We start from the raw sequence: 25,259 nt of genomic DNA on the forward strand, positions 1-25,259 counted from the left end.
TCAGTTCAAAGGGAATTAATAAAACTGGCGAAGGTGGAGTTAATTCCATTTAGTCCCATTTCACATTGAAGGGAAAAATGAAGTATTCTGCACAATCGGAGCCTTTTGTTTCTCCTTCAACGTGTGAAAATGAGAAAGGGAATAGTATTCATATACTAAGCAGGCTAATCTTTTTCAGTTATTTTTTTTACTTTTTTTTAAAAATACTGATGCGATATATTTTGTTAGCATCAAATGTTAAAGCCGTTTTTCATTTTGCAGAAAACTTGTGTTTGTTTTCTGCAAAATGAAGCGAAAATGAGTTTTGTATTATAGCCACCAGTGGCGGCTCGTGGCTTGAAATCGTGACCGGTGTTGCAACTTTCGAAATATACATACACACTCTAAGTACAGTGTATATACGTGTTTGGATAAAATATCAAAATTATGGTAAAAATTAAAAAAAAAAATTAACATGAAAAAATATTGTTTATTATCGATAAAATTATACAGTTTAGTATAATTCAAAATTACTTAAAAATAAAATCCATTATCATGAATCCCAATAATGTTCTAAAATAAAAAATATAACAAATGTTGTCTTTAATTGTAATGTCGAAATATTTAAAGAGACGGAGGAAACACGATAAGCACTACGAACACTACTACTGGCGCAAACTGCATATAAACAACAGTGGAACTGCGCGACGTACAGTGCCGCATTACGCTAATAGCTCACTATGACCTTCATATGCTTGCGCGCGCGTAGCAATATGACACTGGTAAATACAATGCTGCTAGCATCCTTCGCCCTCCAAAGTGCTACAAGATGGCTTTTTATTATTTTTTATACAAAATAAGAGAACTGTAGAGGATTGTTGATGATAAAATTAAACATTACAAGCAAATATAAATAAATTAATAAATATATTTATATATCGAGAAAAATTGGGGGTGCTGCAGTTCCGCAGTGCCTATGCACGTGCGGCCCCTGTTGTTATTGCAGAATTCCGATTCAGATTTTATTACGCTCGAGATAAAATCCAATATATTTTTCGCTTTCATATTTTCTCCAAATGTTGATAACAGTTCAGCGTAAACAAGGCCTTCTATTTGAATGCCACGGGCGTGCAGCGTAGTTCACAGCATTGATGACCTCGAATCTACTAGTGCGGCTTTTTTGGGGGGGTGGGGGGGTGGGGAGGAATCATGTCGAGTACGTAATTAGCTGAAAAGTGAAACAATGAAAAAAAAAAGTGAAATAGCGACATCAGCAGTTGTTACTTTTCAAACTCATCGGTGAAAAACCTGTTAAGTTAGTTTGCCTTTTAGAAATATCTCTGTAGATATCTACCAACAATAGGAATGCTTATTTTTAGGGTGGGTTTTATTCACCTCAGGTTACTATATTTTAAAAGCAAATGCTTTCTTTCATGGAGATCAAGCACGCTAGTGTACAGCGATCGATTATAAACAGATAATGCATTAGCGATTTGAAATGGGATTTGCATTCGAATAATTTACTATTCCTAAATTTGGTGCTGGTTTAGAAAATATATATCAAGGGGAATGTGAGGATTTTTCTCGAACTTTCTCATAATTTGCGTTTTTGTAAGTTTTGTAATCTCCTCTCTCTTTCTTTACTACAAAAGTTCCGCAAAAATAATAGAATGTGTGTGTGTGTGTGTGTGTGTGTGTGTGTGTGTGTGTGTGTGTGTGTGTGTGTGTGTGTGTGTGTGTGTGTGTGTGTGTGTGGTGCTTATAACAAGTACTTAATGATATAAAGCGTCACTGACCAAGCCGATCTGTTTAAACTCTTTAGACCGAAATGTTCGGACTACTTAGATTTACTTACGCCATCTTTTGTTTTTTGTTTCCCTCGTTAATTATAGAACTTTCTTCTATCGTCGACATCCTTCATACCTACAAAACACAAAAATAAAATAAAATAATATTTTATTCATTTTATTTGAATAAATAAAAGAATCTCCTATATTGTGTGGGAAAAAAAACAGTTGGCATTACACTGACTGCTTATGTGCCTTATTTGAAAATGAACAAAACTCCCCCATCTCAAAACTGTCGGAATTGTTCAAATGGTAATTGAATCGATGAAAAGCATAAAATATCTTCTTAATCAAGAAAACGTGGTGATGTGTGAAATGTGTGTGTGCGTGTGTTGATAGCAGCGTGATGAACCCCTTTTCGAATAATAGAAGCATGGTGTATCTCCGACATCGGCTGTGGCATGAGGAAGTCTGCGATTGGGTACTGCATCTACTTTTCCCAAAGAAATTACTATATTTTAAAAGCATGTGACAGTTTTCTTTTGGTTGGAAATTCCCTAGTTCGAATCCCATCTAGGACACAAGAAACCTTTATAAGGACTTTTCGACTAAAGATGAGTTATCGGCCTCATATGAAGTTCGCAGGGTTTTTCCTCCCAGGAACTCTTTGTTTACTTCATAAAAACAGACAGACCAGCCAGAGAACACACTATCAGCGGACATAACACACTGACCTCGCAACCTTAGTTGCTTCAGTCGGAATTCCAACAACCAACGTTTCTAGATATATCGGAACTAGATATTTCTCATCATACTTCCTTTATGTTATTAAATTATTCTCACCATCGTCCGATTTTTTTTTAACTAAATGCCGAATTATCCCGCGTTGATTAACTATAAAATCTTTCACGATTAGTTTGGATTACACCAACAATGTCTCTCGCATAGAAGCATAAATAATGAAATATAGTGCTGATAATTTCTTACATACTAATTTCTCTCTGTGAAGGCGCTGTCATATTTTATTTGAATCACTTCAAAATACACCCTCTGTCCAAAAAGAAACCGAACTTTTGATAGAAAATAAAACACAGGCCAATTATAATTATTCAAATCATTTATTTCAATCAAAATACCGTCCCTCAGCTTCGATACAGCGTTTGGCATGGTTATTTCGTTAAATTTCGTTAAATATAAAAAGCTCATTAATTCGTTAAATGAGCTTTTTATATCGGTTTTTGGGACACTGTTGAGGGTCGTGGCTACTGCCACTTGAACGTTTTCAACAGTGCGTGTCGCTTTCCTTTCATCGGCAGATGGAGTCGGGGGAAGAGAAAGAAGTCACAGGGTGCTAAATCAGGTGAATACGGTGAGTGACCCATCGCCCAAACTTGGTTTTTGCTCAAAAACCGTCTCACAATGTTCGAACAATGAGATGGTGCATTTTCGTGCAAAAGCGACCAGCTGCCTGGTTTAGATATTAATATCGAATTCACGATATCATGCCGTACGCGACGAATTCTCGCTATCAATCGCTTCAAAACTTCGAGATAAAACTCTCCATTGACCGTATGACCAACCGGAACGAATTCTTTGTGGATAATGCCCTTGGAATCCTAGAAACAAATCAGCATTGTCTATACTTATGACTTCTCCAAGAGAGTTTTTTTTCGGATGCCCCTCTTCTGGTGGCCTCCACTCAGCACTTTGGCGCTTTGTTTCGGGCTCATACTCAAAACACCATGTTTCGTATCGTTTCAAGGAAGTTTGAGTCCTTATGAGCGGTTTTATTGAGGTCTTGCAGTGTTCAGTTCGATACATTTTTTGGTCGTCGGTCAACTTGGGGAACACATCGCGAATTCAATTTACGAAGGCCCAAACTCTCGGTCAAAATGTTGTGCACAGTTGATTTTGGAATCCCCAATTCATCTTCAATCAATCTCACGGACGATTTCGGGTTTTCTTTGATGAAATCACGCGCTTTTTCGATGTTATCTTCGCTCAGTCCAGTTTTTGGACGGCCCGGCTTTTCGTCGTCCTCAAGCGTCTCACGACCACTTTGAAATCGCTTAAACCACTCGTAAACTTGAGTACGGGACAGCATTCATCACCGTATGCTTTTTGAAGCATTTGATGCGTTTCGGTAACACGTTTACCAAGTGTAACACAAAAGTCAATCGCAGCTCTCTGTTTGAAACTCATTTTACGACCGTTCGTCAAAACACACTGTCACTCTTGGCACTATAGCTCGCTTCTAATGGAACAAATGTCACAAACAGTTGACACGACACTAATGAAGGTTGCTTTCGACAACAAAAAGATACAACAGGTGACGCCACTAGTTTCTTCGATTTTCGAAAAGTTCGGTTTCGTTTTGGTTAGTAAAACTTGTTGGAAGTTTGTGTATTGGATAGTGAGAACGTACTCGGTAAAAAAAATTTTTTTTCTTCTTTTTTCTGGTGATGAGATTAAGTGTTTTAACAATGGATTTTACTGTTCAAGTTTAAGATTAGCAATTTCATGTAAGCAACACGTGTGATCTTGTTCTATTTCCTTCACGTAAAGTAACAAATCCTTCCTCTTTTGCTAGCGAAGTTTAATTTTCTCTTTCCTTTCGCTGATGTCATTAATTTTGACTCATTTCTTTAAAACTGTCAAACTGTTTGAGGCTATAATTATTCATCCAGATCTCTACCAGCCCTACGCTGCTTCGTGTGCATCCTTTAATAAATAAATCTGCCGTTCCCTTTAATTTACCAACAGCTTCACTGGCGTCCTTACAAAAAGGCGAGGAAAAAAAACACCGCGTGTTTCTAATATTTTGTTTATATTATTTCGAAAAAATTCTTAGATTCACACCTGATGCGGCACAGCAGAAAAAGCAATTCTCACACGTCTTAATAAAAAATTCAGAACCGACAATCTACTACTCAGAACTCCCAATTTAATCATATCTCTCTCTCTCTCTCTCTCTCTCTCTTATCTATCAGATACCAAAGAACATGAAAAACCATTTTTACAGTATATATTAAGCTGTTGAACGTTATTTGTCCGATTTCCATGTTTCAAAAGATACTGTTTTATTTATTTATTTATTTTTTTAAATGACTGCTTCCAATAATTCATCGAAATATTTAGGGCTCAACCTTTTTCAAGCCTCCATAAACACGATTGTGGTGAATCGTCTCGGGGTGGGAGATGAATTTCATCATCTGTCCAGAGATATTCACAAACACATCCTTCCTCGCCATTGAATTCGAACCCGCAACCGGTGGGTTGAACAGCAGGTAAAACCAATCACTCAGCCAGCCATACTGAAGAGTAGTTTATTTCTGTCCTCCTCCTCCCCATCCACAAGTTTTTGTTACTGCAGATTATCTAAATGTAGTAATTAATGCTATCAAAAATGAATGAATTTATCCAGTCACAAATCAAGTCACAATGAATTAATACTGTTACAGTCAAGTAATTTGAATTGATAATGATAGGGTTAGAGCCTCAGTAGCTCAGTTGTTATAGACGAAGCCCTTTGGTCGGAAAGACCTGGGTTCGATTCCCGTCTATGACATGATGAACCTTTATCTGGTCTCTTTCGACTAAAGGTGAGTTAGCCGGTCTCATACGGAGGTAGGGGATTTTTTCACCCGGATTACAGTCAGGAATACTTAAGAAACGCTCCCTCCCTCCCAGCCATAGGCCTGATTGGTGAGCTTGGCGGTCCCGAGCCCGAATAACATAGGGGGGGGGGGAGTGAGATGGTGCCCTACCCTCTAGATCTTGATGCCCCACCTCAAAGTTTCAAAAATTTTGATGCCCCCCTCCCTCTAGCATAATAGTCAGCCAAGTTCTGAAAAAAGTATAATATAAATATGTATAAATATGTACATGTATATTTTCTAATTGCCCTCCAAAATATTCAAATTACCCCCTTGTGGGCGTACGCCCCACGTTGAGAAACACTGGCTTAGATGAATGTTAGGGAATGATAGATCAATTTAGGAGAACAGTGTCCATAGCACTTACAGAAAAGGCAAAGGCAGAAACCAAACATTAGAACAGTGTCCGAAGTGATTCTGTCTGTCGATGTCTTTTCTCTAAACCAGCAACATTAAGGAAACCGCACAAGCAACGCTTATATAATAAGAAGCCTTCTTCTCCTTATTATTATTATATGATTTCTCCATGAAATTCTAAGTCTCATCACGAGAGGCTGCCCTAAACTACAGTTTACCCTACAAATATATTTTTATCTGTTAATTGAATGTGTTCTGTGGCCGGTTTGTCTGTTTTACAGGGAAAAAACCCCGAATGAAACTGCTACTTTTTTATGATACAGAGGAACGCTTTCAATGTAAAAAAGATTAATTTTATAACAATTATTTTTTTAATCATTTTGGGAGAATGCGACTACTAAAAGCGATTATATTCTCCAACAACTATTCACTGTGATACGTGCTAAGTCATTGCCTTCAAACTGGTTGAAGGTCGTTTCTTGTGTATCTGTGCAGTTGGGATATCTTCCTTTTATCCTGTCAAAGGTATACACCGAGAAGTCCTGTATGAATATCTTTGAGAAAACGGACCCCCCCATATTTTTAAATTTTGTTAATTAGTTAAATAACATCTTCACTTTTGTTTCTAAAGAGACTTCCACACATGATGCACCCAAAAAGATCCTAAAATGCTCATAATATAATCGATTTTTTTTTTTTTTTTTTTGTATAAAGAAAAATGGAGGTAACCAGAAGGAAAAATACTGACATCTCTGTTTTGTTTTCCAGAAAAGAAAATAAATAAAAATAAAAACTTCTGATAGTATTCCAAACAGTAAGTGGTTCCGTAACTGTGCGCCAAGTATTCTTACTAGACTTTTTTTTTTCTTTTTCTTTTTAATGGTGTGATATTTCGGATAGTTTCACCTCTCGGAAACTAAGGTTTTTCATCTACCAAAACAAACAAAAATCGTCTCTTATCTAGCGCGCCGTCGGAATGCACTCAAGAATGATGAGAGGATATACATTAGAGCCTCCCGAATTTAAAAAGTTAGGCTTAAAAACAGCACCATCTCCGGGAAATGAAGATACATTAAATAATAATAATAATAATAATAATAATAATAATAATAATAATAACAACAACAATATTATTATTATTATTATTATTATTATTATTATTATTATTATTATTATTATTATTATTATTATTATTATTATTATTATTATTATTATTATTATTATTATTATTATTATTTGCCTTTACTTTAGTGTTCTATGATAATGGACGTTCCGGCGCTTTGCACCGTCCTAAAAATAGCGATCAATCCCCGAAATGAAGAAGATAAAAATTCCAGCGTAAGCTACATTTAAATTATTTTAAAATTATTAAATCAAGCAGATTAAATTATTTAAATAAAAATATATAAAAATAAAAAGTCACCCAGTAACAGCCGCCATTTACAAACCTTATACAAAAACACAAGAAGTAAACTAACAACAAAAAAAAAAAAAAAATTCGTAGGGCAAAAAGACGCTACTACTTCCAAAAATTCATGGAATATAACGACAACATGAAGCAAACATGGGCTACACTCAACGAAATAGTAACTCGAAAAAAGAAAACTTCAGCACAAGATTTTATTGTAAAAAGCTTCGGTCAGGACACGAACCAAGAGGAACTAGCAGACTCATTCAGCCATGCTTTCACAAACAACATCACACAACTCAAAAAAGACAAACTACCAACGATCAACAAAAAACTACCGACACAAAGTCAACAACAAACGATGTATTTTCCATCCATAACAAAACAGGAACTGAAAGAAGCAATCCTACAACTAAAACCAAAGACCACTCCAGGAATAGATAAAATAAGACTTACAGACCTTATAACACATTTTAAACAAATAAATCCAATACTTTTGACTGGTGAACATAATATTCGACACAGACATTATTCCACAACAACTAAAAACTGCAGTAATTACGCCAATATACAAACACGGCAAAAGAAACGATCCTCAGACCAGTCATCTCAAAAATTCTAGAAAAAATAACACACACCAGACTACAGAACTATTTACAGAAGTACAACATCATCTCACAAAACCAATACGGCGTTCAGAAAACAAAAAGCACCATTACTTTATTAGAAGACATCGCCGACACAATAAACAAAGCTCTCGACAAAAACAAGTACGCCGTCCTTATACTGCTGGACCTAACCAAAGCATTTGATACACTTGAACATGACATGCTACTCACCAAGCTATACTCAATAGGTATAAGAGGAACACTGCATACATGGTTCAAGAACTACCTCTCAAACAGAACACAAGTAACAAAAATAGGTACATGTCACAGTCGGAGTATACAAATAAACCACGGTGTACCTCAAATTGCCATATTATCACCCATCTATTCAACATATACATTAACGATGTTCATAACATATCTATACGAAGTCATCTACGTATTGAAATATTTCAATACGTAGATGACACTGCACTACTAGCAATTCTAATCAACGGCACCAAAACACAATTCTAATCAACGGCACCAAAACACAGATGTTGATAATACACAACCCAAGAATCATACGCCTGGCATCACTATCGATACATTGTCACACATACCTCTGCATTAACAACAAAAATACCTGCCAATGTTCCGACATCAAAACTGTAACACACGCAAAATACCTCGGTCTCTATATAGATTCCCACCTTAAATGGACAAAAGATACAGAATACCTACACACCATACTCCGGATCATCGCAGCAAAACGCTTCCAAGTTAAAGACATTATTCCACCCAACATAAAAAAACTCCTATATCACGGTATCTGCGAATCCCTACTCAGATACGGAATAACATCTATTCAAACACATCGAACAGCCACCTAACAAAATTAGAAACACTACATAGGAAAATCGTGTCAACAGTGATCTGGACACCTTACACGCAACAACCAATATCCGACAAGCACATGGCAGTACACAGAATTCTAAGCATTAAAACCCTGAAACACTACATGACATTAACAAGGAATTACTTCAACGTCACCTATCGAAACAACAGAGACACATATCGTATAACACGACCTACAACAGCTCTCTACATCCCTACACCTTTCAGCAACTCATACGGTTCTTTTGTGAGATCACATCAGATAGCAACGCAACTCAACAACCTACCAAGAAAGTTAAAACACATAGATAACTACAGAACATTAAAACACGAACTCTGGAAAATATACCAATAAAGTTAATATACTATTAACACTAATATACAAATCACTAGCACCCAATGCCAACATCCCAGACATAAACAGTAGCAACAACATAAATAGTGAAGGCTAAATCCCACTCGCTTCATAAAAGCTAACCCAAGCTTCGAAGTAGGTGGGATTAACTTGCCTCACTCACCTACAAGTAATCCTTATAAACAAATGCAGAAATTTGTTTGTATAATCACTCTTTCTCAAACTTTAAAAAAAAAAAATGCTTAAAGGACTAATTTTTTTTTTTTAAATCTTGTCTTATAACCGTTATGCACCTATTTTTTTATCTTAGATCAATAAACCTCTTAGTCCTTTAAACCTTTTAGTCTTGATTAAAATTTTATTATTTATTAAGATATTTCAGGCGTTGTTTTATTGGAGAATTTTAAAAGATGCAGTGAGTAGCTCTGTACTACTGGTAACATCCCTTGTCAGCGGGGTAAAATTTTCTAAAGCAAGTGTGTACACTTTGATGCATGAAAACGGATATTCAAAGGCGATAAAATATGATCTCAATTTTGCTGGTTTATTCTACTACGGTTCAGCGAAAGTGCTCTCCGTAGTGCTATATGGATTGGAAAACATATTTCCAGGAAGTACCGAGATAATGTGGCTATCTATCTTCACCCCTAGCGACCTACCGTAAATACCAATCGTCGCAAAGGATTTTTCTGGGTGTAATGGCTTATGAAATATGAATGAATCTCACAGAAGAGGTGCTCTATCAGAAAAAAAAAATTTGGAATTTAGAAATGTGGCAAATAAGGTGTCATCTATACTCAAAGAAATTCAATAATTCACTGGCCTGATAGAATCGATTCGAACATGAGTTTCGATGTAATAAGTTCAAAGTGCATTTCAAAATGGAATTCAACATTGAAATCATTCGCTTTTGTAAAACAGGCCATCCAAAGCTATACGATATTATCCTATTAGTTGACGAGTGCAAGCATGGAATTACTAGAAAATTATATGTACATTTTTGAGGAAGAAGGTGGGGGTGAATGTTAGTTTGGATCCGTTAACTTCATGCTCTTGTAATAGCGGTGATCTCATAATGCGACAGCTTGACAGTTCCCTTCTTGTTTCAGAATAGTGAACGAGCTTGTTTTCCCATGTCGTGTTTGTAGCCATGATTTGCAATTTGTAGCGCTTTTGTCTAATCTATTGGAAAAGGTTTTACTGCTTATAGTTTTCTACAGAGAAAAACAAACTCGATTTTGTTTTTCACTTGTATTTTTTTGGGATAAAAAAGAAGAATATTACCAACTCAATAGCATGCTTGAAGTAAACTCCCATATATGATCTATCGGTGATATAGATAGTTGATCGTTCTGAATCAAATTTAAATGCAAATGTATATTTATTACGCTACTAAAACTTGTTGAATTTGTTTAATTAAATTCTTTTAAATCAGACCGCTCATTATGCCAAAAATACGCATTTATTTTTTTTTACAGTGGCAATCAGAGTAAATTGCCTGCAGTTCATAAACGAGTAAACCGCTCCAGGCTAATTTGCTGTGATAATCAATGACGTCACTAAACATGGATGCCATTGCAAAAAGTAACTTTGGTTATCATTCTCCACGATCGTTTCACACTTATTATCAACCAGGATGCTATTCTCATCCTTCTAGAAATAGCCTTCAAGAAATATTTCGTGTCGATTACATCATATTATGATTTCTCCACTGAAAAATTTACATCATTAACTTCTAAGAGATAAGAAGAAATCGATAGCATTCACCACTTGGATTGCTTTGTTGTTGTTTTTTCATTGGCAGGGACAATGGAAAATTGTATCAAGTTAGATGAATATTCAGAGAATGATGCTTCCATAAATATCACTTTGTTGCCATCTTAAAGACTATTTTTAACCTTCTGTTTTAAAGAACTGTTTGTCAGAATAATCATGGAGATATATTAAGATTTATGCATTTCACGAAACTATGTCATGTCATCTATAATTAAATGTATTGTGTGGCGACTTGCTAATAATTAACGTCAAGATGTACTTTTTTTACCTTTTGATCTGCTCGTTTACTTTACTTAGAAACATTTTTCAATTGTTAAGATTTCTCAGCAGGCTTAATTGAAAATCTCATTTTTAAAAAGAACATGTTAATGAAGTTCGTGTGTGTGTGTGTGTGTGTGTGTGTGTGTGTGTGTGTGTGTGTGTGTGTGTGTGTGTGTGTGTGTCAATTATTGTGCGCGAACAGTATCAATTTCCCCTTGAGCGAGGACGAGGGAAGGCAAAAGTCAACGACTGAAAGTGAGCCGCGAAATATTTAATTGGTTTAATTAATGTCCTTCTTTCTTCTGTATTTTTTCTTTCACTTTTACTAATACGTGCTGGAAAATTACTAAATGTGTATGATTACATATTTAATTTGTGTTACATAATGGCCCAATGTATATTGTATATGATAGATTTTTTTTTCCTTCACAGGAATCTCAACTAGAAACAGCCTTCTACATTTCGAAATCTAAAAAAGAATTCCTCATGGAAAAATAAAAGTTCTTTTGAAGGTTCAAGTCCGGTAAGAAAAAAATTCCACTTTTTCCCCTTTCTTTTTGAGTTTTGTTTCTGCTATTTCCCCCCATATATCGTGAATTATACCATAAAAGCAATAGCATAGTAATTAATAGTCATTAATGTAAAGATCATTGAGTAATCACTTTTCATTATAATTCTGGTATTAATCTGAATAATTAGGTTTTTCCTAAGCAAAACTGTTCTGCATTATATCGCATTCTAATGATTTAAAGAATTTCCTGAAGAGATTTCGAATTTTGAGTAATTTTCATCTGTTCATTCAAGATTATACCTCCGTAATGCAGTCAGAGGATAAGGCAATGCGTTCCATCTGAGTTCAATAATAAGAACATTCTTTAAGAACTAAAAGGTTCTTTAAAACTAGAAGTGAGTTATCCGGTCTCGTAGCTGGGTTGTGCTTCCTTCAACAATACAAAGAAACAAACCGTCCTGCAGGTTGGCAGAGCAGTTAGCTTATCCGTTCTCCACCAACAGGTTGGGGGCTTGAATCCCGCATTGGTCATGGATGTTTGCGATTGTCTTTAGGTGGAAGATGAATTTTATTCCCCGGTGTGAGACCACTCCCCGCTTATTGGAGACCTAGAGTAGCTCGAAACAATATATATAATAATAAAAACGAAAAAAAAAACATCCTTAGCCCACCCACAGTACGAATATACTATAGATTTCCAAAAACCTTTCTTCAGTGGGAGAAACATAAAAAAAAACAACAACACACAATTTAGCAAACCAACACATTTAATGAAATTTAAATGACTCGCCCTAGCACGGACCATTTTAGAGAACACGAACGCTGCCCATGCGTCCATATATTCGCTCTCTAATTTGGTGCATTTTAATAAGGTTTTTCACTGGCCTGACGGCTGTTTCGAGCTGGTTGGTTCTCTTCGGAGACCAGGCAGAAACCTTAAGAGAGCAAAAACTCTCTTTTAACTAAGGAACTGGAAATGTTTTTACGACGAACTTTCATAGTTTCTACATTCGGCTTTGAAATAATGATGGTTCTAATATCGACTTGATTTTTATAACATATTTAATGAATTTATCTTATACTTGACAAGGAATTTTATTTTTGTCTTAATCCTTTACACATGAGTAAACAAAGTTCACAGGTGAAGCATCATCACAACTGGGCACCTTGTATATAGAGGCTGTTGGCTTCACATCCTTTGCCCCAGTATCCTATAATGGAAAAACATGATAGGATGGAACGCCACCTAGAACGGTTTCGACCGTTATTTAGGTGGGTCTCATCAGTGGGAGCTAGATGCAGGAAGATACCAAAGAGTTAAATCAATAGAGAATTTTTTTTTTTTTTTTTCAGGAGTCATATATTTAATGAGTGGAATCACGAGGATTACGGAGTGCGGAGAATGTGAAGTAGTTTTTAATGTAGCCAAATTGTTCGAAGTCACTGCTCGACTTCTTCCACGTATTTGACAACAACATGGTTTCCTAGTTTACTAAATCATCTAGCTGCCTTCCTTTAAGGAACAGATTTTATGATGGATAAAATCAATTTATTTTTTTAAGTTAATGGAATTCAATTAATTTACTTTGAACTGTGACTTGAATATATGTAAAAAATAAGGAACATAAAAGCATAACAGTTATTTAGCTATTTAAATGATTTCGAACAGAAATTCCATTACGAAATGTCCAGGACGAATAGATATAAATCAGCGATAACATGAATTATGACATTTTCAAATAAAAACAAGCCTGCTTTAAAAGCATTACCAATAACGCAGACATGTCAGAATTGGTGTAACCTAATTCGATAAAATAAAACCAGTAAAATAATGGACAGACAGCTGTAAGAAAAATAAAAAGGAATAAATAAACAATTGAATGAGTGACACTTAACGCAATCATAAAGATAACAACAGGCGGAAATCCAAAAGACAGAAGAAGAAGAATAGAAATAATAAACAAGAAATGGAAAACCCAATCAAAGAAAGTGAAAATTGAAATTTGTTGTGAAAAGACTTTGTTTGCTGCATAAAGAAGCTTGTTACACTGGGAGAACCAAACATAACTGAAATAAAGATAGGAAAGAAATGGGGGGGGGGGGGGGCGAAATCAAGCTTCCTTTGATTCTAAACATGGACTGTAATAGTTCCTTAGTATAGTGGTACAATCCACTGTAATTATATTTCCTACCTTTTCTACTTTAATTAAAAAAAATGAAAAAAAAAACACTGTTTTAAGTAATATTCTGCGTAATAATTTTCGAACACAGACGTGTTTCGAAGAGAGATGTGAAGGTGCTAAGCGATCCTTAAATTTTCAAAAGCGGGGAAAATTATATTCATTTTATTATTATTTTTTTTCAACAAATGCCTATAATACTACATTATTATAATAATATAAATATTTTATATTCAGTATGTTTCTCCTAAAGCATTCTGGGACACTTCGTTGCTTAGCAGCTTAACAACATATGTTCTGAATTGGATGCGATGTAGTCAACTTAAAAAAAAAAAAAAACTTATCGCGTCAACAATGGCATGGAAGGACAGCTACAAAGTCTAGGGATATGTAGAATTCGTGATCAATATTCTCTCCTTTTTTTCTTTTTTTTTTTTTTTTTTTTTTTTAGTTGTGCAAATTATCGCTATTTTTATAGTAAAGATGTTCAATAAAATCAGTCGGTTCCCATTTCCATTTCTGGAAATTTCAGCTTGGAACTTTATTTATTTATTTATTTATTTTCACTGCAACTGCTTTAACCTATCTTCTTTTAGGTATTTCTTCATAGTTATGAATATGTTATGTATTCAATTTTATATACATTTACAGATCAAAATAAATACTTCTTTATGTAAAACAACTCACAATTCACAGGAACTTTCAAAGAACATGTTTTATTTATTCGAAAATCCAATTTTTTTTATTGTTTTCAATTTTAAGTTTGTTCTTTAGTTTTAATCCGTTCTGTTTTGTATGTTTGTTTATCTTGAAACTGTAATGAGAATTATTTCTAGTTTTGAAAGGATTGCAAAGTATATTCCACGTCTCATGATATGAACTTATCACGTGTGCGCTTCTCGTAATGCTTATTTAACATAAACGTCTGGGAAAATGCATACAAGAGATTGTTGAAGTTTGTGGAGAAGAAATAGTTTGCTGCACTTTCTGTCTCTCGAAATTTTTTTAGAGAGAATGAAAAACTCTTTTCATTGTAAATTCTTTGATTTAAAAGCGCTGATGTAGTTTATTTATCAACTCTATATTCTTTCATCATCCAAACGATATTTTACAGATTAGAACATGTCTCTTCTTGATATTTTAATGGATTTATATATATATATATATATATATATATATATATATATATATATATATATATATATATATATATATATATATATATATATATATATATATATATATATATATTATTCGTATTCTTTCACTTTCACAATATATATATATATATATATATATATATATATATATATATTAGGATAACCAAGCAATTTTATATGCTTGGTTATTTTAGCTCCTAATCCCAAGTATGCAAACAATTAAGTTTGCGCCTGAAACAAAGTTCAAGTCTAAAGATGGCACAACACCAGGGCAACTCATTGTAAAGGTGGTTAAAGCTTTGATCACTATTCTTAGTATTTTCCCATAATGTAAAGCACATCTCACTGGAAGATGTATACTGCAATGCATTATGGGTGGGGTCACTACCCAGACCGGTTTCGACCTTTTTTGAGGTCTCCTCAGTGAGTAGCTAGACCCTAAATATACCAAGGTTTTAGTAATACAAAGCCTTATCAACTTTACCTATATAAGTTGCAACAAGGTGTATTAAGTTTTAATAAAAATCTCTGGAGGAGATATTGATGGGAATAAATTTTTAACTTGTAGTGACTGGGTAGTGACCCCACCCATAATGCATTGCAGTATACATCTTCCAGTGAGATGTGCTTTACATTATGGGAAAATACTAAGAATAGTGATCAAAGCTTTAACCACCTTTACAATGAGTTGCCCTGGTGTTGTGCCATCTTTAGACTTGAACTTTGTTTCAGGCGCAAACTTAATTGTTTGCATACTTGGGATTAGGAGCTAAAATAACCAAGCATATAAAATTGCTTGGTTATCCTAATATACAATATACCCAAGTTAAAAATTTATTCCCACCCATATATATATATATATATATATATATATATATATATTATTCGTATTCTTTCACTAAGACTAAATAAGTAGTTAACTACGTTTGAGTGTGTATGAGTTGCGAGGGGAAGAGGTATGTTAATTTCAGAAATGTGCATAATGAATATAAGTTTTCGTTATTAATGATATGCTTACAGATTTTTAAAAATACGAAACTCCAGAGACTCATTGAGGAAGGGCACCTGCTCTGTAACTCTCCGTCTCCACAATTCAATAACCAGAACTGACTGCAACTACCACCCTCATCAACTACACCAACACCATCTACTGCCCACCACTAATATTTTCACAGACAATCACATCCATACCTACGGCGGGATTCGAACCCGCAGCCTTTTGGCTGGAGAGCAGATACGCTAACCACTGGTCAAAGCAGGCTGGCGTTTTTATCCACAGTTTTTAAATTTCTTTTCCATAAAAGCCATACTCTTGAGCGGGTGCCCATTCTTTACATATGAACCTTTATTGTTATTTAAATGAAGCTGACCTTTACTCATGAGATGTCTTGCTGAATCAAATCATGGCCGTTTGCTGACTACATGCATCAAAGAAGAACAGCGTGTAGTGATTCGTTATTATTATTTATTGCTGTAAATGTGTCGTGTGTAGAATGTGATGGACGACTTACAGAGCAAATCTATGGTGACAGTTGTTTGTTTAACGTTTCTTGCTAGAAAGAGCATGGGCGAAGAATAGTCAGGTTATCCATCAACATTAGCGACTGATGAGAACATTGAAAAACCCTTGCACTTATTCTGAAACAAAATGGAAGTAATTATCGATGAAGTGGCAAGCTAACTGTCAGTCACACTTCTGTTTTCAATGTCACTTTGTTAGCGGTCAAGATGCAAAAGAAGCGAACTTGGCTTGCTTCCGCAATAGATTATTTTTTCTTGCCGACTCACACAACCTTGTACCGAATGTGTTGAAACATAGTTTGAGTGTATTAAGCCATAATGTATATTCTATACTTTTGTTATTCCTTGTTGGCTTCTAACACTGTTGAATCAGTATAATTGGAAGACCACCACCAATGATCCCACACAGAGTGATTACATGCCTACCAAAATACCAGACAATTCTGACCATTCTCAAACAGTTTTGGCCTTTCTCACCAATAACCCTACTCAACGTTTGGCCTCTATACGGATTCTAATTCATTTTATGTATTTTGACGAGCTGATTCGCTTCTTTATCATCTCTTTCATCCTAGGAAAGCTTTGAGTCTCCTGATGATAGGGGTTTTACAAGCAATTATTGCAACTGGCTTGCCGTTCCTTTGCTGCATCCTTTCCCTCAAGAGTCGGTGTATTATCCAAGTTTCCAGGGAAAAAACACTGCCGACATATGAAACCAACTAATTCACAGTTGAAATGCTCTTATAAAGATTCCTCGTGTCATCGACGGAACTCAAACCCAGCTCTTCTGACCCAAAGGTCAAATATGGGTTGTTCTTGTGACTAGGTTTCAGAGGCCCAAATGATTACGGTTTTTTATTTATTTATTTATTTATATTTATATATATCATCTGTCACGTTTTCAGAAAATCGTATTAACATTGCACTAAAATTGCTTATATTATATGAAACACCTAAGAAGCACAGGAATAATTCTGCAACTTCCCGTCAATGTTGTTGAGTCTAACGTTCTTTCTATAGTGTTGTGTCTGGTGTTCTTTCATGCCTAGTTCATTGTGTTGATTTATTTTCTTTTTCCCCAAAAATACAAATTCATTTGGGCCAACTAACATTGAAATCTCTAAAACGAACACTTGTATCTTTGATTAAAAATATATACGATTTGTGCTTCAAATATTAAGTAGAAAATGAGATATGGGTTCCTCATAGATGCTATAATTCTTAAGCAAGGAGTTTAAAAGCATGGTTATAAATGTACAAGAACGCTTCCAATGCACCACTAGTAGATTAAAAAAAAAACAGTTATGAAGGACATTAAAATTGATGTCCAACATGACCATTCGTATTTGCGTTTAAATGCACGAGAAAAATCAGCATAGGTGGCTTTGGAGTCAGTTTGTTGGGACTTTCCAGGTCAAGTTATGTTCGCATCATGATAATATTGTGAATAAATTGAAAAAAATAATTTTATTCACATATGGGCTGTAAAATATAATCAAAAGTGCATATTCTTGATTCACATCTGGATTTATTTCTTCCACTAACTTGGAGGCAGTAAATGTTTTCCTATTTGGGGATGGTGCACTTTTGATCCCTCTCAGCAAGTTTGATTGTATTCAGAAACGAACAATTCGCTTTATTGATGATCCTCCCTTAACTGATTCATTGCAGTCGATTTCCTATAGACGGTCTTGCTGCATGATGTTCTTCTTGTAGGTATTTCTAATGGCATAGCTCCACTAAAATGGCTGCTACCATCTTTTTACTTTCCTCTATGCATATACAAGGCAACGGTAAGTCAATACCCGTATTCAGTTCATCTCCAAACTCACCGAACCAACTTCTCATCCGCTGCCTTCATTCCATACTTCTCTGTTCTTTGAAACATTCTTTCCCATACTGTTCCCCCAACTACAACTTCAGGTCTTCAACAAAACAAAAAAAAAAATCCCCTTTTCCTAGACGAGTTGAGTCCTCGAATTAGAGATTTTAGGCAATTTAATGCCCCTGGCTTGCCATTTCTTCGCTGCATCCCTGTAAGGGTATTTTATGTCTGTAGATGTGTGTGTTCATTGTCGTCATGTTTTGTCTTTGGTTATCTATAGATGGCTGTACTAATTTTCCACTACATTTTGGAATATTTCTTTCTTGTTAAAGGATGGGAATTCTTATAGTAGGTTCCTGATGGTGGCACTGTTTAGGCTTTTCTGTATAATTTAATTATATGCTAGTGTCCCTCAAACGTACATTTTTTTGCTCCGATGTTATCACTATCAGTTGGAGGTGACATCACTAAAAGATTATTGGGAAATGACAACCTCTTCTCGAATTAACGTTATCCTGTTTACAAATGTTTGGGTAATGGTGTTTTCTTTAGTTTACATGAAGAAAAAAAACCAAAAGGTATTTTAAAAAATAAATTAAAAATAAACCGAGACTTAAAAGCTAACAATAACTTTTTTGTATGTAGTCTAGAAATTCTAATAATAATTTAAATTTACTTACAGCCTTTCCAGAATGATTCATCTTAATGCAAATAGATATTCCAAAATAGTTGAATTTTTGTCCACACCACAATACACAAAAACACAATCTTGAAAGAACGAAATTTATGTAACAACCTGAAAAACTATTTGGCTTTTGTTCCTTAGATTTTCTGTCCGTTTGGTACACCATTAATTCCTTAACATGTTGTAATACTATGTTTTTATTCCAAAGTGGTAACCTCAAACTGTTTTCCAGAGTAATATATCTGCCAGCGACTGGTAAACGCTCATACAGAACAATATTTCTGTAAATAACCAGAAAATATAGTTGACTACAACATTTCCATTTCCAGCTGTTTGGTTCCATTCATTTTCTTGGAGAAGACTCATTAATTTCCGGTCTTAGTTTTCGACCTCTCTCACACTATGGAACTGTTTGTATTAATCGCGTCCTGTAATATATGAGTTGCGGAATTCTTCAAAAGGTATCATTTTCCCACGGTTGGATGTTTCTCAAATACTTACATATGACTAAGTGATTAACATTCACATGATTGTGATGACACATATCCTAAAATTATTCATTCCTGATTAAGGATTTTATACACTTATTGTTTACAAATAGATGGGTTTTGCTTGTTTACATTTTGTGTAGCTAGGATATTAGCTCTGTAATATATATACTTTGTTAATTTCTATGTTACCGTTTATTTGACTGCAATATTATTAACAAATTGTATTTACTGAATCGATCATACAGAAATTAAATAAAGTGAAAAAGACAGTATTTTTTTTCTCTTTATTCTTCTGATTTAACATTTGCGCTGATGTTCATAGTGTATGATTTTCCACTGGTACGTACGTGTGATTCATGTGTTTTTCTCCATGTGACATTTCAAAACAAGTTGAACGATGTTTTTTACATAGTTCATCTATGTAAAACTCATTTCCGTTAGTCCGAATTGACTGTTGTCCTCTCATCCCGACATTTATTTCACAGTACGGATATTTATATATATAATTTAATGCAATTAGTATATTAGATATTCTTTCCAATACAAATAAATAATTATTTATTTTTATTTCAAATGAAAATTAGCTCAGAAAGAAAGAAAGAAAGAAAGAAAAATTGTAAAGAAAAAAAATGTTTTCCCTCAAATAAATATTCATGATCACAGCAAACAAGAAATTCATCAGCTTTTTTCAAAGTTTTGAAATTCATGCACACATAGTTTTCATCATTTGGTATTATTTAAATGAAGAATGGGTCTGGCTATTAAGTACGTTAATGTTTTTTGACTTTTCTCTTCCAATGGCGAGTATTTTGTGTTATATGCATGTCGATTCACTTGTTACCTGAATGCTACGATACCCTTTTATTATTTTCTTTCACTTTTCAGGTGAAATATTCTCCAATAAAATTCTGCCTATTAATTTAATACTCATTTCCTTTTGCTTCCAAAAGTTGACACAGTTTCACTGAGTGGATTTTCAAAAAAAAAAAAAGAAGAAAGTCTCTGGTTAGTTTCTGGCATGAAATTTCAGAAGGAAAAAAAATGTTATGATCTTACTTAAATTTGTATAACACATCAACGATACCCAATTTGTTCATTTAAATTTACACATTTTATATGAATGAAATATTTACAAATTGCATTTACTGAATCTAACATGCAGAAAATAAATAATGTGACAAATACAATCTATTTTTTGTTCCTTAATCTTCTTATTGTTAAATTTGCACTGTTGTTCAAAGGTTCTTCCCATGCTTGTGGAATTGCCATCATATGGTTTTTGACAATTAGACTCTCGTCTAAAATTTAATTTTCATTTGCTGATTGTTGGGAATTTATTACTGTAGTAAAATTAGGGGTTCCATATTTATTTGTTTGAAACCAATACATATATTTCTGAGCATTATTAAAAGCACAGAGTCTTTCGTTATGCTTCAAAAAGCATTTGATAGTACACATAATGAAAACATTATGTTTTCACGTTTTGGGCATCCAATTTCATTTAAATCAAGAACAGGCCTCCCTATTAAACTCGTTAATGTTTTTGATTTTTCTCTTCCTTAGGCGAGTAATATTTGATATTTGCATGTTGATTCTATCATCCAATTTCTTAGTTTTTCCAGAAATAGTGAACCAATTTCTCATTTCAGTTGATGGTTATATTTTATTAACCAAGATTATGTTTTTTAACTCTTTCAGGTAAATCTTTCCAACTACAAGGTGATTTTGTCAATGCATATCTTACAATAATTCCATCAGAAATAAAAATTTCTTTAGGAAATTAATTTGAAGTATTATTCAAAAGAAATTGATAATCAATTATTCTAATGATAACTGAAAATTCATATTTTTCACCCAATGTTGATTTTTCATAATCGTTTTCCTTCATTCTTCTTCTTAAATTACTTCATATGGCAACACAAATAAATAGTTATTTGTTATTATTATTATTATTATTATTATTATTATTATTATTATTATTATTATTATTATTATTTCACTGATTATTAGCCCTGATCTTATATTTTATGTTAGCTTTCTGTTACAAAATTCTAAACAATTATAACTTTTCACAAAGAATTTTGTGGCTCACCCATTATTTTTACATTACCAAACACAAAACACCATAACACAAAACAGCAGCTGCAGTGGATGAATGATTTCCTTAATTCCAAAGTCACTCATCACTATGAGTTTTTCTATTAGTACTGTTTACCCTCACTATGCCCTACCCTGACCATTCCTTCAAAATTGGACCTTTTGCACAGATGACTCAACGACATGTTTTCCCATACTGTTGGATATACTGTTGGTGTGTTTTTATCTTACTTTGTGTTGGGAAAGGTAAAATTTGTATTTGTGTTATCTGGAGAGTACAAACATTTTTGTCTATATAACTTTAAGAGTTTAAGTCATGTTTTTGGGTGAATTATCTGCTGTCTCTCTCTCTCTGTAAAACAACCAAATTCTAACAGTTCGAATATTCGATTATATGAACGAATTGTTTGCAGATAACTCAAACAATGTCAATAGGTAGCATTACACAATTTCTAAAATAATCAATTACATGGATATCAGTTTTCAACACTTTTCCCCTGTTCCTGGCATTAATGTCACTCTAGTGATTTTTTTAAAATAATTAAACAGAATTGCATTAGCCATCTCACCTGCCACAATGGATCAAATATGCATCCTCATATGCTTTGTATCCATCATATATTTCAATGGAATATCAACAGTATTATAATTTTATTATGCACTTCGCATCCATGATAACTTTGAAATCTATAGACGTCTTGGCCAGTAGCGTGGTTAAGGTATAACGTTGTAGATTTAAATATCAATTTCTAATCAGAATAACTGAGTAAAAAATTCAATGTGGAAAAACACAACAACAAAAGCACACATATCTTTGTTCATTTAAGTGTACAAATGCATATTTTATTTTGCTGAAATACTATTTACAAGTATATTCACTGAGATAAATTTGAAACATGTAATTACCTAAAAATATTTCACAATATTTAGTTTACACTCTTAACATTTTCCAAAGAGTTCAATGAATAACATTTTTGTTACTCACTGTTTCTTGGTTACATTACATCAAAATAGCTGGTCATGCAAAAGAGTTTTTAAAATTGACACCATGCTAAGCACAGCTCCATACATTTGATATTGCATCAGTCTGGAAATGACACCATGCCTCCCTAAATATTCTGTGTATTCTTTTGTCACGAAATATACACGAACAGTTTTCATAAAATGTTTGTAAAAATTCAAAAATAAAGAATCGATATCAAATTGGATAAAATCTTGAAAGTCTAATTTTACCATTGATGAATTTAAATGATTAGCGATAATGTTCCCCATGATACGAATAGATGGTAATTCAGTTTCCAAAAATTGTAAATGATTATCGATGTTGTACATTTTTGGTGAAAATCTCTCAGCTTCTTCACAACTAATAGAAAAAACAATATCATCAAGTATTAGGTCCCCATCTTGGCATTCACAATATAACACTCACCGAGGTCCATTTCATAGTCAACTCTTCTTTGCTAGTAGCTGAGGATATCAGACCACTTCCTGCGTAACGTTTCCCAAGTGGTCCTGGATAAATACATCACAATGTACGTGTCTTCTAAAATAATAATCAGTTTCCATCCTTTTAGATCTATGTGAAGAGTTTTTTCTCGTGCTATTTTCCTGAAGAAAGAAAATTTCAACGACTTTTGTGGCTCACCCATTATTTTACTTTACTTTCCTGGATACAAAACACCACAACACAATACGATAGCTGGACTGGATGAAAGAATTGCCAAAACTTCAAAGACACTTGACTTATTTGTTTTTCCTTATACTACTGTTTACCTGACCCTTAACTCTGACCGTTCCTTCCAAAATGACTTTTGCACAGATGATTCATGGACGTGAGATTATCTTACTTTGAGACATCATAGGACAAACCTTATCTCTGTGGCTTGAAGGGTATTCTATATTATTTGTCCTTATTATGTTAAGTATTTTATCCTCAAAAAGTGTTTTTGATGTTAAACCATGTGACTAGTTCTCTCACTCCTATGTCCAAAATTGTTGGGATGGAAAAAATAGCATTGGGTGGTGGAAGTGAAAAGGTCATCAAGATAGTGATAGAGGTCTTCCCTGCAATGCTCCCCCCTAACCTCATCATCCCTCTATTCTCCCCCCTCTCCTCCAGAAGATGTCTGCTCAGGCTAGTGGAGATGAGTGAGCTCATCATTTGTGGATATCTTTAAGTGATGTCAACTCCAAATGATGCTGATAACATTGGAGGGAAAAAAAGTGTTTTTTCCCCTCCAATTATCAGCATCAGTTATTAGCATCAGTTAGAAGTGACATCACTAAAAGATATCTGCAAATCAGGAGGTTGCTCATCTCCACTAGGCTGAGCAGATATTTTCTGGAGGAGAGAGTGATGAGGGGTTAGAGTATGGGGTGGGGGAGCATTGCACAGAAGCTTTCTTTCTTTTTTTTTCACTCTACATTTATCAGTATCAGTTGGAGGGTTTTCCCTCCAAAGTTATCAGTATTGGTTGGAGAAATCATCACTAAAACATGTTCACAAATGATGAGCTCGCTCATCTCTACTAGCCTGAGCAGACATCTTCTGGAGGAGAGGGGTAAAATAGGGGGATGATGGGTTAGAGGTGGGGGAGCATTGCAGGGAAGACTTCTGTCACCCTCTTGATGACCTTTTCACTTCCACCACCTAATGCTATTTTTTTCCCCATCCCAACAATTTTAGACATATGAGTTAGAGAACTAGTCACACGGCCTAACATCAAAAATACTTTTTGAGGATAAAATACTTAACATAATAAGGACAAATAATATAGAACACCCTTCGAGCCATGGAGATAAGATTTACCCTATGATGTCTCAAAGTAAGATAATCTCACATCAACATTATATCCAACAGCATGTAGAAATATGTCCATGAATCATCTGTGTGAAAGTTTCATTTTGGAAGGAACAGTCAGGGTTATGAGTCAGGTAAACAGTAATATAAGGAAAAACAAACGAGTCAAGTGTCTTTGCAGTTACGACAATTTGTTCATCCAGTGCAGCTATTGTATTGTGTTGTGGTGTTTTGTATCCAGGAAAGTAAAGTAAAATAATGGGTGAGCCACAAAAGTTATTGAAATTTTCTTTCTTCAGTAAAATAGCATGAGACAGAACTCTTCATATAGCTCTAAAAGAATGGAAACCGATTATTATTTTAGAAGACACATACATTGTGATGCACTTATCCAGCACCACTTGGGTAAAGTTACGCAGGAAGTGGTCTGATATCCTTGGCTACTTGCAAAGAAGAACTGAGTACGAAATGGATGTCAGTGAGTGTTATATTCTGAAATGCCAAGATGGGGAACTATTACTTGATGATACAGGAGCTGATGGAAGTAAAGTTTTTTCTATTAGTTGTGAAGAAGCTGAGAGATTTTGGCCAAAAATGTACAACATTGATAATCATCTGCTATTTTTGGAAATTGAATTACCAGCTATTAGTGTCATAGCGAAAATTATCGCTAATCATTTAAATTCATCAATGGTAAAATTAGACTTTCAAGATTTTATCCAATTTGATATCGATTCTTTATTTCGGGACATTTACGAACATTTTACGAAAACTGTTTGTGTATATTTGGTGACAAAAGAATACCAAGAATGTTTAGGGAGGCATGGTTTCATTTCCAGACTGACACAATATGAAACGCATGGAGCTGTGCTTACCATGGTGTCCGTTATAAAAACCTTTGCGTGACCAGCTATTTTGATGTAATG

At 34.3% G+C, this 25,259-nt stretch overlaps 1 protein-coding gene across 6 annotated transcripts in view; it reads left to right on the plus strand.

The window, feature by feature from the left end:
* LOC150093608 (thrombospondin type-1 domain-containing protein 7B-like) overlaps positions 1–25,259 on the plus strand; it is a 950,748-nt gene that overhangs the window by 167,855 nt on the left and 757,634 nt on the right. For all 6 annotated transcript variants that reach the window (XM_090412735.1, XM_090412734.1, XM_090412733.1 and 3 more), the window contains exon 2: positions 11,496–11,586. The gene's annotated coding sequence lies outside the window, so the exon portion shown is untranslated. The remainder of the gene's footprint in view (positions 1–11,495; positions 11,587–25,259) is intronic.

The sequence above is a fragment of the Typopeltis vanoorti genome, chromosome 23 (genome assembly GCF_054136105.1).
Source record: "Typopeltis vanoorti isolate ZY-2024b chromosome 23, IOZ_Tvanoo_1.0, whole genome shotgun sequence".
NCBI lineage: Eukaryota > Metazoa > Arthropoda > Arachnida > Uropygi > Thelyphonidae > Typopeltis > Typopeltis vanoorti.